Genomic DNA, 13,347 nt, shown 5'->3' on the forward strand with positions numbered 1-13,347 from the left:
CACTCAAAGGCAGATATGGTTATTTCACTTTTTTTTTTCAATGAGAAAATAGAAAGGTTAGATAATATCTCCAAAGTCACACCGTTGATAAGTGGGGGAAGTGGTGTTTTCTATTGAAGTTACATTTGCATCGAAATTGATTTTACATTTTCTGTGAAATCATTAAACCACCTACTATATAGTAAATGATTTATGCTATAATTTGAGAACAGAATCTATGTTGAATTACTGCATCAACTTGGGAATATGACTAGAAACCAAATCATCTTTATTTAAAAAGCTAACACTACCTATATTTACCTGAGGGTTGAAAACTTGCATAAGCCTTACAGGACATAGGCTATGCATCAGGATCTTATTGGGGTAGAAAGAAGGGGTAACAGTTTTTGAAGTGTTAAATCAAGGCTTTTTACAGCCTGTTATTGTATTCATCTTGCTCACTTCTCAACTCTGTAATGCCAAAAATGGTGAGAGAGGCCACCGAATATTTAGTGAATGGCTCATCTTAGCCTCTTTTATGGGAAAGGTAATTAGAGATAATTAGATTAACATTATTTTACCTAAATGAAAGTATGCTCTGCTTTCTTAGCTTCGTGTTTCCTTTGAGCAGAAGGGAATAAACATATCTCTTAATTTGTAACATGTCGGATCTTTGTCCTCTTTAATTTTTGTTTTGCTTTTTTTCCCTCTTTGTTTTAGCTTTCCTTACCAGGCCATTCACGATCTGGCCTCAATCAGAATCTCCTTTGTGGCCATTGCTAACTCCCCTCATAATGTTCCAGCCAAGCTAAAATGCTTACTGTTCTTCCTATATCCCAGTGCTCAGTGGCCTGCCTCTCAAACCATGTAATTCCTCAGTCTAAACAAATAGTACCCATCCTTCAAGACTCAGTTAAAATATTACTCCTCTGTAATAAGCATTTCTTTTGATTACCAGAGACCGCAAGCCACACCACCCTCATCTTGATGCCTACAGCATTTCTAGCTGCACCACTCCTATCTGTAATACTCAACACCTTGGTAATGTAATTTCTGCACATGCCTTCTCATTGCCATAAGTAACTTGAAGGCAGGATGACTGTTTTTTTTTTTTTTTGGTCTTTTTGCCTTTTCTGGGGCTGCTCCTGAGGCATGTGGAGGTTCCCAGGCTAGGGGTCTAATCAGAGCTGTAGCTGCCAGCCTACACCAGAGCCACAGCAACGTGGGATCTGAGCCACGTCTGTAACCTATACCACAGCTCATGGCAACACCAGATCCTTAACCCACTGAGCAAGGCCAGGGGTTGAACCCGAAACCTCATGGTTCCTAGTCGGATTTGTTAACCACTGAGCCATAATGGGAACTCCCAGGATGACTTTTGATTGAATCTGTCCATCCTGCCTAACCCACACAGAGGACATTTCATGAAATAAATATCCAATATATATCTACTAAATTAACAAACAATCCTTTTCTGTGGATTTGTGGAGTAATCGTAATGTAGTTCTGATCTGATACTTACATTTCTTAACTCCTGGAACTCTCAGAGTGTGCACATTTGTCAAATTTAGTACATCTTTGCTTTATTATAATATAGATTTATTCAGTGGGTGAGGGAGAACAAAAACAGCCCGTGAAAAATGTTTTTTATTGGGAGTCATTGAGGAAGAAGAAACACTGCTTTGTCTGTTTTTCAGTATCACCTGTTCTTTTTGATTGAGTAGAAGCAGTCTTGGTCAATCAGACCATATGCACTGGAGTTGATGCCCATTCTATTGATGTGATATGTGGACTCTGTTAGACAGGATGATTAGCTCTAATTAATAAGAAACCCTGATGGAATTGGCATAAACAAAAGGGCAGAGTACTATTGCACTATACAAGAGGCCTGGAGGTAGGGTAGCTCCAGAATCAGTTCAGGTCATGTCTCAATTACATCAAAGACCTAGGTTCTCTCCTCTTAGCTCATTGTCTTTGTTCCTATGCTAGCCAAAATGTTCATGATTTTAGCGCTCCTAATAACCATATGCAAGATCAATGATATCCAATGGAAAAAGGGGTCTGGCCTCTCTTGGAGTGTTTTTGACAGCATAAAGCCCGTGACAAAAACCCTACAGCAATCTCCTCTTTAGGTTTTATAAACCAGAGTTGAGTCACACACGACTGTTCCTAAACCACTTTTGGTAAAGTCTTTGGGATTTCCGTAGTTGGATTAGACTTTGTGGGTTTACTTGATTTTGGAATAGGGTCAGTATCATGACTGGAAGGTGGGTAGCTCAGTGCAATTGGGATATGTCATCAAGGGCAGAATGCATAATGGTTTTTGGAAGGCAATGCCAGTATTTACCCTAGAGAGAATGAAAAGATTCCTTCATATAGATCAATGATTCTTAAGTCTAGGGTGGGAAGAGATGTAGATGATTTTTGTCCTCTTTTAACTAGGGGACATTTTTGGTGGTCATCTCTCAGGAGCAGGGAAGAAGCTGCTACTGGCTTCTGGTGTGTAGAGGCCAGGAATGCACCTGGCAGTACACAGGACAGACTCCTGCAACAAAGAATTATCTGGCCTCAATTATCAGTAGTGCTGGGGTCAAACATCTTTGACATGGATAGAATTGCTCTCTGGGGCTGACAGTATCTAAAAATCTTAGTGTTTATTCATAACATTGATTTGACACATTACGGACCACTGTTCATATATACTATACTTTGGAGGAATAATAAACCAATGAATTATCATCCATTTAAACAATAATATATATATATTTAATTGAATTACCAGGCTAACCACTTAGCAAGACCATAGGAAAATGAATGTGATATATAACAGGGTAAGTTCTGACAATGAGACTGAAGACAAAGAATGAGTCCAGGAGAAAAACCTGTGGCAGGTACAGCCACTATTTCCTTTCTTGAGTGCACTAAAAGATAACCAAAAGTCAAGAAATATGATTTGAGTGCCTACTACTGTAGCTGTCATCACCCAAGAAAATTAGTCATACATACTATAATAATTTTCCCTATGAGAGAACGGAGTTTGTGATGTTAAGAGAACAGGTGACAAACAGCATTTAAGGGAAAATAATTTTCCTTCAGGTTTTATAATAAGAGACATATTTTCTCTCTTTAGATGTCTTTTTTCCCCACTTCTGAGTGAGAATTACTTGACCTCATCACTGAGAGGGAATTTGAAATGCACCAGTTGGAATTTTGAGACTGGCTAGTTCAGTAAACAATACTCATTATACTTCTCCATTTTTTTATTTCCTTATATTATCTGTGAAATTATAGCTGATTCTGTATATCCATCTCTTGGACCATTAGAATATCATTTTCTTTCACAGTTGCAGTCATGCATGACTTATTTTATATTCTATCCAACTCCTGGTCCAATGGGCTGCACATGGTAGACATGAATATTTTGTAATATTTTTGACTGTCTAGCTTCAGATGCCCCTTTCTTTTGGGGACAATCTACTATCATGTTGAGATGCAGAGCTCTGTCTCCCACCAAGAAAGCTGAAAGAGTACCACTTTGCCTTACCCTGCTCTCTAGTCACCAGGACAAAGGGCATGGGACCAGGCACACCAGGATCATGATCTCCTCTTGGATAGAGTACCACAGAGATTTTGGAAACGGAGGATTCTAGATGGCAAACAACTAAACAACTGCTTAGGGAAGAGGTTTTAGGGATAACTGTGTGACCCACACTGAACTCTGGGACATGTCAAGCCAGTAAGTTTTCAGGTATTATTTGTTACTAATACTAATACTATTTGTTTCTTGCAGCATAGCTAAGCTTATTCTGACTAATGCATCAATGAAAAAATATTTGTCAATGAAAGCGCTTAAAAACAATTACCCAGTTGGGTAGAGTGTCAAGAATAAAGAACAAAAGTTTTAGAGTCTGACAGGAATATTCGGAATTCCAGTTCTACTACCTACTGATTGAGTGACTTTAGGCATGAGTAGAAGGGAGCCTATAGATAAGTACTAGGCAATTTATGCATGTATATATTTGTTTGTTTATTTATTTGCTTTTTTCAGGGCAGCACCCACAGTATATGGAAGTTTGCAGGCTAGGGGTTGAATTGCAGCTATAGCTGCTGGCCTATGCCACAGCCACCGCAATGCTGAATCCCTTACCCACTGAGTGAGGCCAGGAATAGAATCCACATCCTTATGGATGCTAGTTGGGGTCATTACCGCTGCGCCACAACAGGAATTTTCAGAAATTATTTTTTTAATGCTGTAAAGAGGATATCTGGGTCTAGGTGAGCAAGTGAGATCAATCCTATTAAAGTCTTACCAGCTCCAAGACAACATACTTATCAAGAAACCTCATCTCATTTTGGTTTTCCAAAATTGCTTCACTGTTTTTCTCAGAAAAGTATTCTATTGTATTTCTCACATAAACTAATCTCTTGTGGATTTGGATGACATGAGCTTTCTTTTTTTAATAGACCTTGTTCTTGCCTTCATGAGCTGGAGCTAAAATTCCACAGTTGATAGTTGACTTAGAGCCTTCCCTTTGCCCGTCTGCCTCTCCCCTAGACTGGCTGCAGGACCCTCAGGTGGTTGCCCAGTTGGTTATCCAGATTCAAGTCTCATTGGCTGTTCCCCCCACATTTTGCCTCTTCATAGCAACGTGATAGAAATTTGGTGTTAGGGGACTTGAAACCAGCATTTCACAGGCACTCTTCTTCTGTGCCAAAGAGCTTGCTCTAATATAACCTCCAATCTTCCCCTAATTATCACATTTCCTTTCCCTGCTGAGCACTCTGAAGCATTTTTGCTAAGTAGTTACAGAACCACAATGGAAATAGTCCTGGTCTCTTGTGGTCAGATTTTGCAAATTTATCCCAAACCATTTTAAACCTCACATATGTGCTTCACATTTGCAGAAAGCCTACTGTTATGCCAAACATGTAAGTGGGTTATTCTGGGGCACCCTCTTTGCTATTAGTCTTAGTACAGTGAGATTGTGTTGTACTGGGCTTGGACTCCCAGCAGCTCCCACTGCTGCCTGCTGCCTCAATGAATTTTATATTAGCAGGCAAATGAAACACTCAACCAAGTGAAAGGAATTCATAATGCTGAGGCTTCCTAGGATTGGAATGTGTTGTGCATTTTGCAAAAAAGGATCGTAGCTATCAGTATGTGATGACTAATCTAGATCAATCGGCCCTTTACAACATATCTGGCCTCAAGTTGTTTAAATTAGTGGAGTTTAGCTGTCGAATAGCAGCTGAACTAGAGCCTACAAATTTGTATGCTTCATATACATGCATAAGTGCTAAATGATGAACTTGGTAATTGGAAACTCCTCATTTCTGAGAGACTGGTAGGTTTGTACAGTGTTTCTTTGCTCAACATTAATTAGAATAGTGTGATAAAGCTACAGAAGTAATCTTTTAAGCAAAATAGTTTGAATTAGTCTTTATACAAGCTCTTTATTAATCCACAAATGCACTTCAAAGGTGATATAGGAAAAAACTTTTTTCCTGTTAATCAGCATTTTTTAGTAAATATCACAAATCTTTCCGTTTTAATCTCATTATAACCATGGCCAAAGACTTTGGCTGTCCAGCTCCCAATCCCTTGCAATGGGGGAAGAATCCACAATGGAATTGAAATGCAGAATGTTGCCCGCCAACAAGAAAGCTGAGAGACTCATATTTTCACTTTCCTTGTCCCCTGGTCAGGGGGTGATGCTCTCCTCTTGGATGTTGTTACCACGGAGATAGAAAAAACCTACCCAGTGTGTTTGCCGTTATCTTCTTCCAGATGGAATTTTTTGCTGAGCTTATCACCTTCAGGTAGTCCTTTCTAGTAGACTCATAAGAGTCCTCTACTCCAACTATCTTAGTATACAAAATAGAAAATTGAGACTCCATTTAATAGAAGTGGAAGTAGCACTGCAACGTGGTTGCCAAGGAGCTCATGCAATATCAGGTTGTATTAAATCAGAACATGATGGCCCAAGTGGTGATGATTTCACCATGCTTTGAACTTCCCAGTTCTCTCCAGTAGTGTTGTGTTTACTTCTCAGTGCAACCCATTAAGAGAAACTTTGGAAAGATAAGCTGATTCATAGAAGCAGACCCATGACAGCAAGTGATCTTAAAATTATGCCCCTGAAACAGTTGATGGAACTCTATACGAAGGATGGCTAAGAAGGGACTTGACAGCTGCCTTTGAATAAAGGAGGAGAGGTCACATGGAAGCTTGGTAACAGGACTTAAAATAGATCTGAGAAGCTCCTGTGGTTATGGGTCAAGTTTATATATATGGGAGCATTTACACTTTGGGGTGAAGTAGGTCCATAGAATTGGCTAGATTCTCAAATACTAAAGACGGATGAGCTATTCTTACTGTGTTTGCCTAATGGGTGCAGAACAATGACTAATAGCTCTCAGGTGCAAAGAGGCAAAATCCAGCTATATTTAAGAGTAATATTTTAAAAATTTGAGTTGTTCCTATGTGGACTGGTCTGCTTCCAGGTGGATTCAATTTCTCATGACTCGATATTGCTAAGTTCCAGATATAGCAAGAATGATCTGGAGAAGACTGGTGCTTCAGAGCAGGGTTGGATTAAACTACTTTGGTGGTTGATAGCCATTCTGAATGTCAGGGTTTCTGTAACTCGTAGAAATTAAACAGTATTTACAGGCCATGAACTTAATCAGGAATGTGGATCTCAAGTATCTGTATTTGTTTCTCTTTGTCTTCCTGTCATTAATTTCTCCTGGCTTAAAATGAGCATCTTTAGACAAAAAGCCTTAACAAAAACCACCTAGTTACTCCAGGCACTCCCTAATTACATCTTAGGAAAAAATATTTAAAAATTTAAATTAGCATATATTATATGAAAACTCTGAATATATGGGGGTGCTAAATTTGGCGACCTCATAGGTGTTATTCTTCATGAAGAACTCTGGATGAAAAAAATAATTTTTTAATTAATCTGGTTATTATGTGATTTATTGCAAAATTAGAAAGTATTAATAAAAGCTATCATTAGCTTTATTACTATATATTTATGATCATATATAATATCTGTTACTTTGTATTACATTTAATTTTTTTTTTTAAGCCACACCTGCACCATATGGAAGTTCCCAGGCTAGGGGTCCAATCGGAACTACAGCTGCCAGCCTATGCCACAGCCATAGCCATTCAGGATACAAGCCCCTTCTTCGACCTATACCACAGCTCAAGGCAATGACAGAGTCTTAACCCACTGAGCGAGGCCAGGGATAGAACCTGCATCATCATATCATGGATACTAGATGGATTTGTTATCACTCAGTCATGGTGGAAACTTTCATATTACATTTAAATATTATTGAATATTAGGTGCCAGATGCAGAAACTAGTGCTGTATATCTCACTTAATCTTTACTGTGTTCAATAATGATTGCTTTATTACTCCCATTTTATAAATGTGGAAATTAAAGCAGTCACATGGCAAGTAACTGGGGCTAGGGTTTGAACTCATATCTGTTTGGCTGCAGAGTCTGTGTCTTAACCATTCTTCTTTTCTGCCTGCCATACTTACCAAGTATCAAAGTGGTCAGATAAGCTGATTCCACTAAGACTGAGGTGGGTGCCATTTCAGTTAGGTCCCGCAGTGGCTTTGTAATGTGTCAATTACTCAAAGCTGGGACACATTTCCCAGAACTCCCTTCCTGTATATGGCAGACACATACAGATGAGATGTCCTTGTGGGGACCTGGAGAGCAGAAGTAAAGCAAAGTCACTTCTTGCAAGCTCACCTTGCTGGGAGTGGCTTATCACTGCTCCCCTTCTCTGAAATTCTCCTTGAGCTCCTCCAGCTCCAGGACCAAGTCTGCATATTTAGCTTTATGATTTGGCCTCCCTCTCCTTCCAGCTTCTTCAGGACACTCAGCCCATCAAGGTCAGCACTGATAAGAACTCTCAAGGGCTTTGTATCATCCTTCTGGCATTCCAGCTTACCCTGGATCTCCCCTACCTTCTTCTCTTCCCTTTCCAACAGACTTTCCTGCCAGTGTCACTCCTCAGTGCTGCTCCCGAGGACAGTGGCCTTGCAGACAGTGCTATAGCAGCTCTGACAATTGTGTAAGTCAAGTCCCTGTAACAGAGTACAGGTACACTCTCCCAGCTTACTTCTGCCAGTCAGGCAGGGTTCAACCTTACACGTACTTTCTAGTGCTTCTCTGATTGAACCCTGAGTGACCGATACAGGTTCATCTGGGAGTGACCTTACTATGCACATTGAAGCTGGCACACTTCCTGTCTTGCGTTGTTGCAGACCTTGTTTCTGGGCCCTGAAAACATTCAGTGCAATGAGTGTTACGCTAATTCTATTTCAACCACAGGACAAAAGAAATATGAGATGTAACAGAGTGGGGGACAGTACAGGTGGAAATGATTTCTTCCAATTTACGGAGCTAGCCCAGAGAGAGCAGAGTGAGACTGTCAGGTTCACGTCCTGGTTCTTCTGCAGCTTACATGCTGTATGATGCTGGGCAGGTTATTTGCCCTCTCTGGGCCTACTTTCTCATCTATTTAAAAGCATAATATTAGCATCTACCTCACAGGGTTTGTGAAGATTGAGTGAGCTAACATGTGCTAAGTACTTAGAACAGTGTAAGGTTTATATTAGTGTCTGTGGTTATTATTATTTTATTATAGGAGAGGGAATGTCTTAATTTCATTCAGCTTCTTTTTTTCTTTTTAGGGCTGCACCTGCGGCATGTGGAAGTTCTCAGGCTAGGGGTTGAATCATAGCTGCAGCTGTGGGCCTATGCCACAGCCACAGCCACGCTTGATCTGAGCCATGTCTGTGACCTACAATGTAGTTCCCAGTAATGCCGGATACTTAACCCACTGAGTGAGGCCAGAGATGGAACCCGCATCCTCATGGATACTAGCTGGGTTCTTAACCCACTGAGCCGCAATAGGAACTCCACCTCCCAGCCTCTTAAGGAGTAAATATCCATGTGATAAGGCCTTTGTAGACTTTGTTCAGGACTTCCCCGATCTCATCTCACCACTTACTTCTCTTCCCTTGATAACTCTATCTGTTCTTCCTCTTTCAGTATTTTTTTTTTTTTTTGAGGGAGTCAAGAAAAGGAAAAAGGTTCATGAGAAAGACAGCAGGGGTATGGGGGTAAGAGACAAGGAAGAAATTAAGGAATTCCACTTCACTTCTTTCCTTACATCCAGGGTTGTCATCATGTAAAGAGAATAGGGTGCATGCCATACAAGGAAAAGGTAGTGATCTTGATGGAAACGGACTCATGGCAGGGGCAGACCTCACAGTAACCATGGTCTGGGTGGAGTTCATGGATCCCATGTGTGCTGTGCACTCAGACACACTGCAGAGAAGGTGGCTGCTTGTGCAGAGAAGGTGGGCTGCTTGCTCATCCTTATCCTACTTTGAGCTCTGCCATTCTCCTTTAAGAAATAAGTGGGTTTTTTTGTTTTTTGTTTTTTGTTTTTCTCTCCCCACACATTCTAGTACATTTTTTTTCTGGCCTTGCCTGGAACAGCTCACCTTTTCTGGCTCTGCAAGATAGGAGAAACCTTTTGAATGCAGCTGCTTGTTTGGGCTGATAGAGAGGCCTGAGCAGACATTTATTCATTCCTTTTAGAAGACAGGCTCTTCTCTTCCCTCTGGAGTTACCTCTTGCCAAAGTGGCTGCTGTCTGGCAACCAGGCAGTCTGGGATGGTCAAGTTTCAAATGTCACCACGCAAATGGCAGTTCCAAGGATGGAAATGCCAAACCTTAAATGTCCCTCAAATACATGTTTTCCCAAGTAGTGATTTGCCACAGAAATAAACAGCAATTATTCAGAAGTGCCCCGTCTCTGCACCTCTGTTCCCCTACCAGTGTTCCAAAACCATTACGCAGAGTACTTTGCAATGAAAAGATGTCTCGGTGTGGCCCGCTTAGTATTTTGAAGCATAGAAATGGAAGATGGTAGGGCACATATTCTGCAGAACCAATAAATGACAGAATCATCACTGGCCTAGTTTTCCGAGTCACTGTGACAGACACAAGGGGATTGCTTTTAAAGCTGCTGATGACACATCAAGAAGAGGGAAGAGGGTGTCTCTGCTTTAGAAAAGAAACTTGAATCTTCTTTCTGACTTAGAAATAAATTTTGAATTCAGACTTTTTTTTTTTTTTCAAAGATGATGCACAGAAAATAAAAGGCAAATGACAGGGAACTTACCTGAAAACCCTGATAGAGAAACCTTACCCACTAGCCTGTGAAGACACTAGCAGAGAGAATGGGGCACATTTTTTTGCTATTTAGGGTGCTGGGGATGGCATCCATGACTGCTGGGGAAATTTCGCCACAGAGCAATGAGCCAAGGAAAACATTACTATTTAACTATTATAGGCTGCTGTAATTCAGTCTCCTCACCATGAACAGCAAATGAGTCAAGCTAACTAATGCAGAAGGTTGGACTCGTTTTCTCTTGAGAAGCCCCAGGAGGATTTCCATAGTGTCTTTTTGCTCACGCAACCCAGTTCTTTTCTTGCTTGTGGAGTTACTAATCCAGCTCCAGGTGTGGTTGAGATCAGGAGAAATGAGAGGATGAGCTCCCAGGAATTGCTGGGCCAGCTTTTGATGGTCTGAGAGAGGTGAGTGAACTTCCGGGGGGCCAGCGATGTCTTTAACATTTACCCCTTGGGGAAAGTGGGTAGCTCAAGTTGTTTGACCCTTATACACAAATCTCAGTTGAAAGGAAAAAAGTCCCCCCCCCCGCCCCACCATCATGCAGACCCTTTCACTGAAGCAAACATATCAGAAAATAATCCATACTATATGCCCTGGTTGAATCATTGTCTTATAAAGTTCCCTGGGATAATCCCCCTTTGAGACTCTTGCTTTATATCCAAACTTTTTTCTTTGGTTACTAGACTGTCTACTCAATTAGTTGAAGCTTACAGACTTTAAAGGAAAAGGCTGGAGTTCCTGTTGTGGCTCAGTGGGTTAAGAACTGGCAGAGTATGAGTATGCGGATTTGATCCCTGGCCTTGCTCAGTGCGTTAAGGATCAGGTGTTGCTGTAACTGCAGTGTAGGTCCCAGATGTGGCTCAGATCCAATATTGCTGTGGCTGTGGCCCCAGTGGCAGCTCTGATTTGACCCCTAGCCTGGGAACTTCCATATGTAGCAGGTATGGCAAAAAAAAAAAAGAGAGAGAAGCAGTAGTTTGAGTTTTGATGCCATATACAGGTTTGGCAGCTTTAGGAACTAATATAGAACTCCCTCTTAAGTACGAATTACAGATAAACTGAATATTTTAGTATAAGTATATCCAAAATATTATATGGGTCATACTTACACTAAAATTGTTCACTGTTCAACTGAAGTATTTACGCTAAAAATCCTTGTTCACCTGAAATTCAGTTTTACCTGGGAGTTCAATATTTTATCTGGCAAATGTAGCACAATACTAAATTAAAACAGTAAAATTATAATGGGATCTTAGATAAATACTTTTAAGGGACTGGATGGGGGTGTGAGAGGGATGCATTTACTTGTTTCTGGGCACCCTGGCTTCTGAACACCAGGCTATCCTTGTTGAGAAGGCCTTCTCCTGTTGTCCTGGCAACAGAACTGCCAATGGCCATCCCTCTAGTTCAGCCTGGGGTGCTGCTGTTACCCCTAGGGAGATCTGCTGGAGAGGAGCTGTTTCTCCCCAGGCTCCGAGGAGACCTGCAGACCCTGAACAACAACACCTCCCCTATGGAGATGTAGCATGTTCTGCCAGGAGTGAGGGGAACTTAGACTGTTTCATCCCATTTTTGATTTGGAATCTTCTCTTTTTCCTACTGGGACTAGGAAAAAAAGAAAGCTGTATCAGGGCTTAAACTTTACATGCACTCACACTCTGTGTTTTCTGTGTAATGGCTGGAAGTTCATCTTGAATTAGATTCATGCAGACATTCATGCAGAACAGAGTGGTATAAGTATCACAGTGAAGGGCGACATTGGCTGTGGAAGGGTTGTTTGCTAACAACTTTTCAGCTTAAGGGACGTTATTTTGTGGAATTATGAGTGAATGAATTTTTTTTTTTGTCTTTTTAGGGCCACCCCCATGGCCTATGGAAGTTCCCAGGCTAGGAGTGGAATTGGAGCTGCAGCTGCCGGCGTACGCCACAGCCACAGCAGTGCTGGATCCACGCTGTGTCTGCAACTTACACCACAGCTCACAGCAACACCAGATCATTAACCTACTGAATGAGGCCAGGGATCAAACCCATGTCCTCATGGATACTAGTCGGGTTCATCGCCGTTGAACCATAATGGGAACTCCTGAATGAATTTTAAAAAAATTGATTACTCTAGTTCCGGGGCAGAATTTCTTCTTCTTCTTCTACACTTTTTTTAAAATTATACTTGATTTGCAATGTTGTGCCAATTTGAATTTTTAAAACTGATTTAACTTGGGAAAGATGACATTTTTGACAGGTCTTAAAGTGAGAAAATGAAGTTGGAAGGGGAATGTTTCTGATTGTCCAATATTTTCTTCATTCTCTGAACTCACTGATTCACATTAAAAGAGCTTACTGAGCACCTACTGTGTACGGAGTACAGCTCTGAGTACTCAGTGGTGAATATGACATGATTCCTAAAGGTACTTGGCTGCTTGCAGTTGGTTGAAAGCCTGGCAGAAGAGACATATAAATCGTTGAAGATAATGCAGTATAACAAGTGCTGTGAAAGTGGTAATTTGAGATTGTTTTTAAGTGTATGAGGAGGGGCTAGTCCCAGACTGGGTGGCAGAGGGAAGAATAGAAGTTTTCTTGGAGGAGGTGGTAGTTAAAACGGCCTCTGAAGGGTAAGGAGGATTTGTGCAGAAGAAGAACTGGAGGAAGGTTTTTCCAGGTAGAGAGGGAAGTATATGTACTGGCGCTGGGGGAGGACTCATTGTGATAGAAGTGCAGGTGGTCATCCAGAAGTATTACTGTATGTGGGGACAAGCAGGGTAGAGTAAAGTGAGGCTGGAAAGATGAGATGGGCCACATCTCCAAGAGCTGCTTGTAATAATCAGGGATTTGGATGTTAACCTGAGAGCATCTGGGGGTCCAGCAAGGTCGTTCCATCATGGGAGCAGCATGGCCAGATCTGCATTTTATTTTTTTAACTTAAAGTTTTTTTTTAAATTAAAGTATAATTGATTTACACTGTTGTGTTGATTTCTGCTGTTTAACATAGTGACCCAGTCATACATATATACACATTCTTTTTCTTGTATTATCTTCCATCATGTTCATTTAGAGTTATCACTCTGTCTGCAGGGTGGAGACAAGAGAGGCAGGAGGCAAGACTTGCATCAGGTGATGGGTTTGAGGACAGT

Source organism: Phacochoerus africanus, chromosome 2, assembly GCF_016906955.1.
Source record: "Phacochoerus africanus isolate WHEZ1 chromosome 2, ROS_Pafr_v1, whole genome shotgun sequence".
Taxonomy (NCBI): domain Eukaryota; kingdom Metazoa; phylum Chordata; class Mammalia; order Artiodactyla; family Suidae; genus Phacochoerus; species Phacochoerus africanus.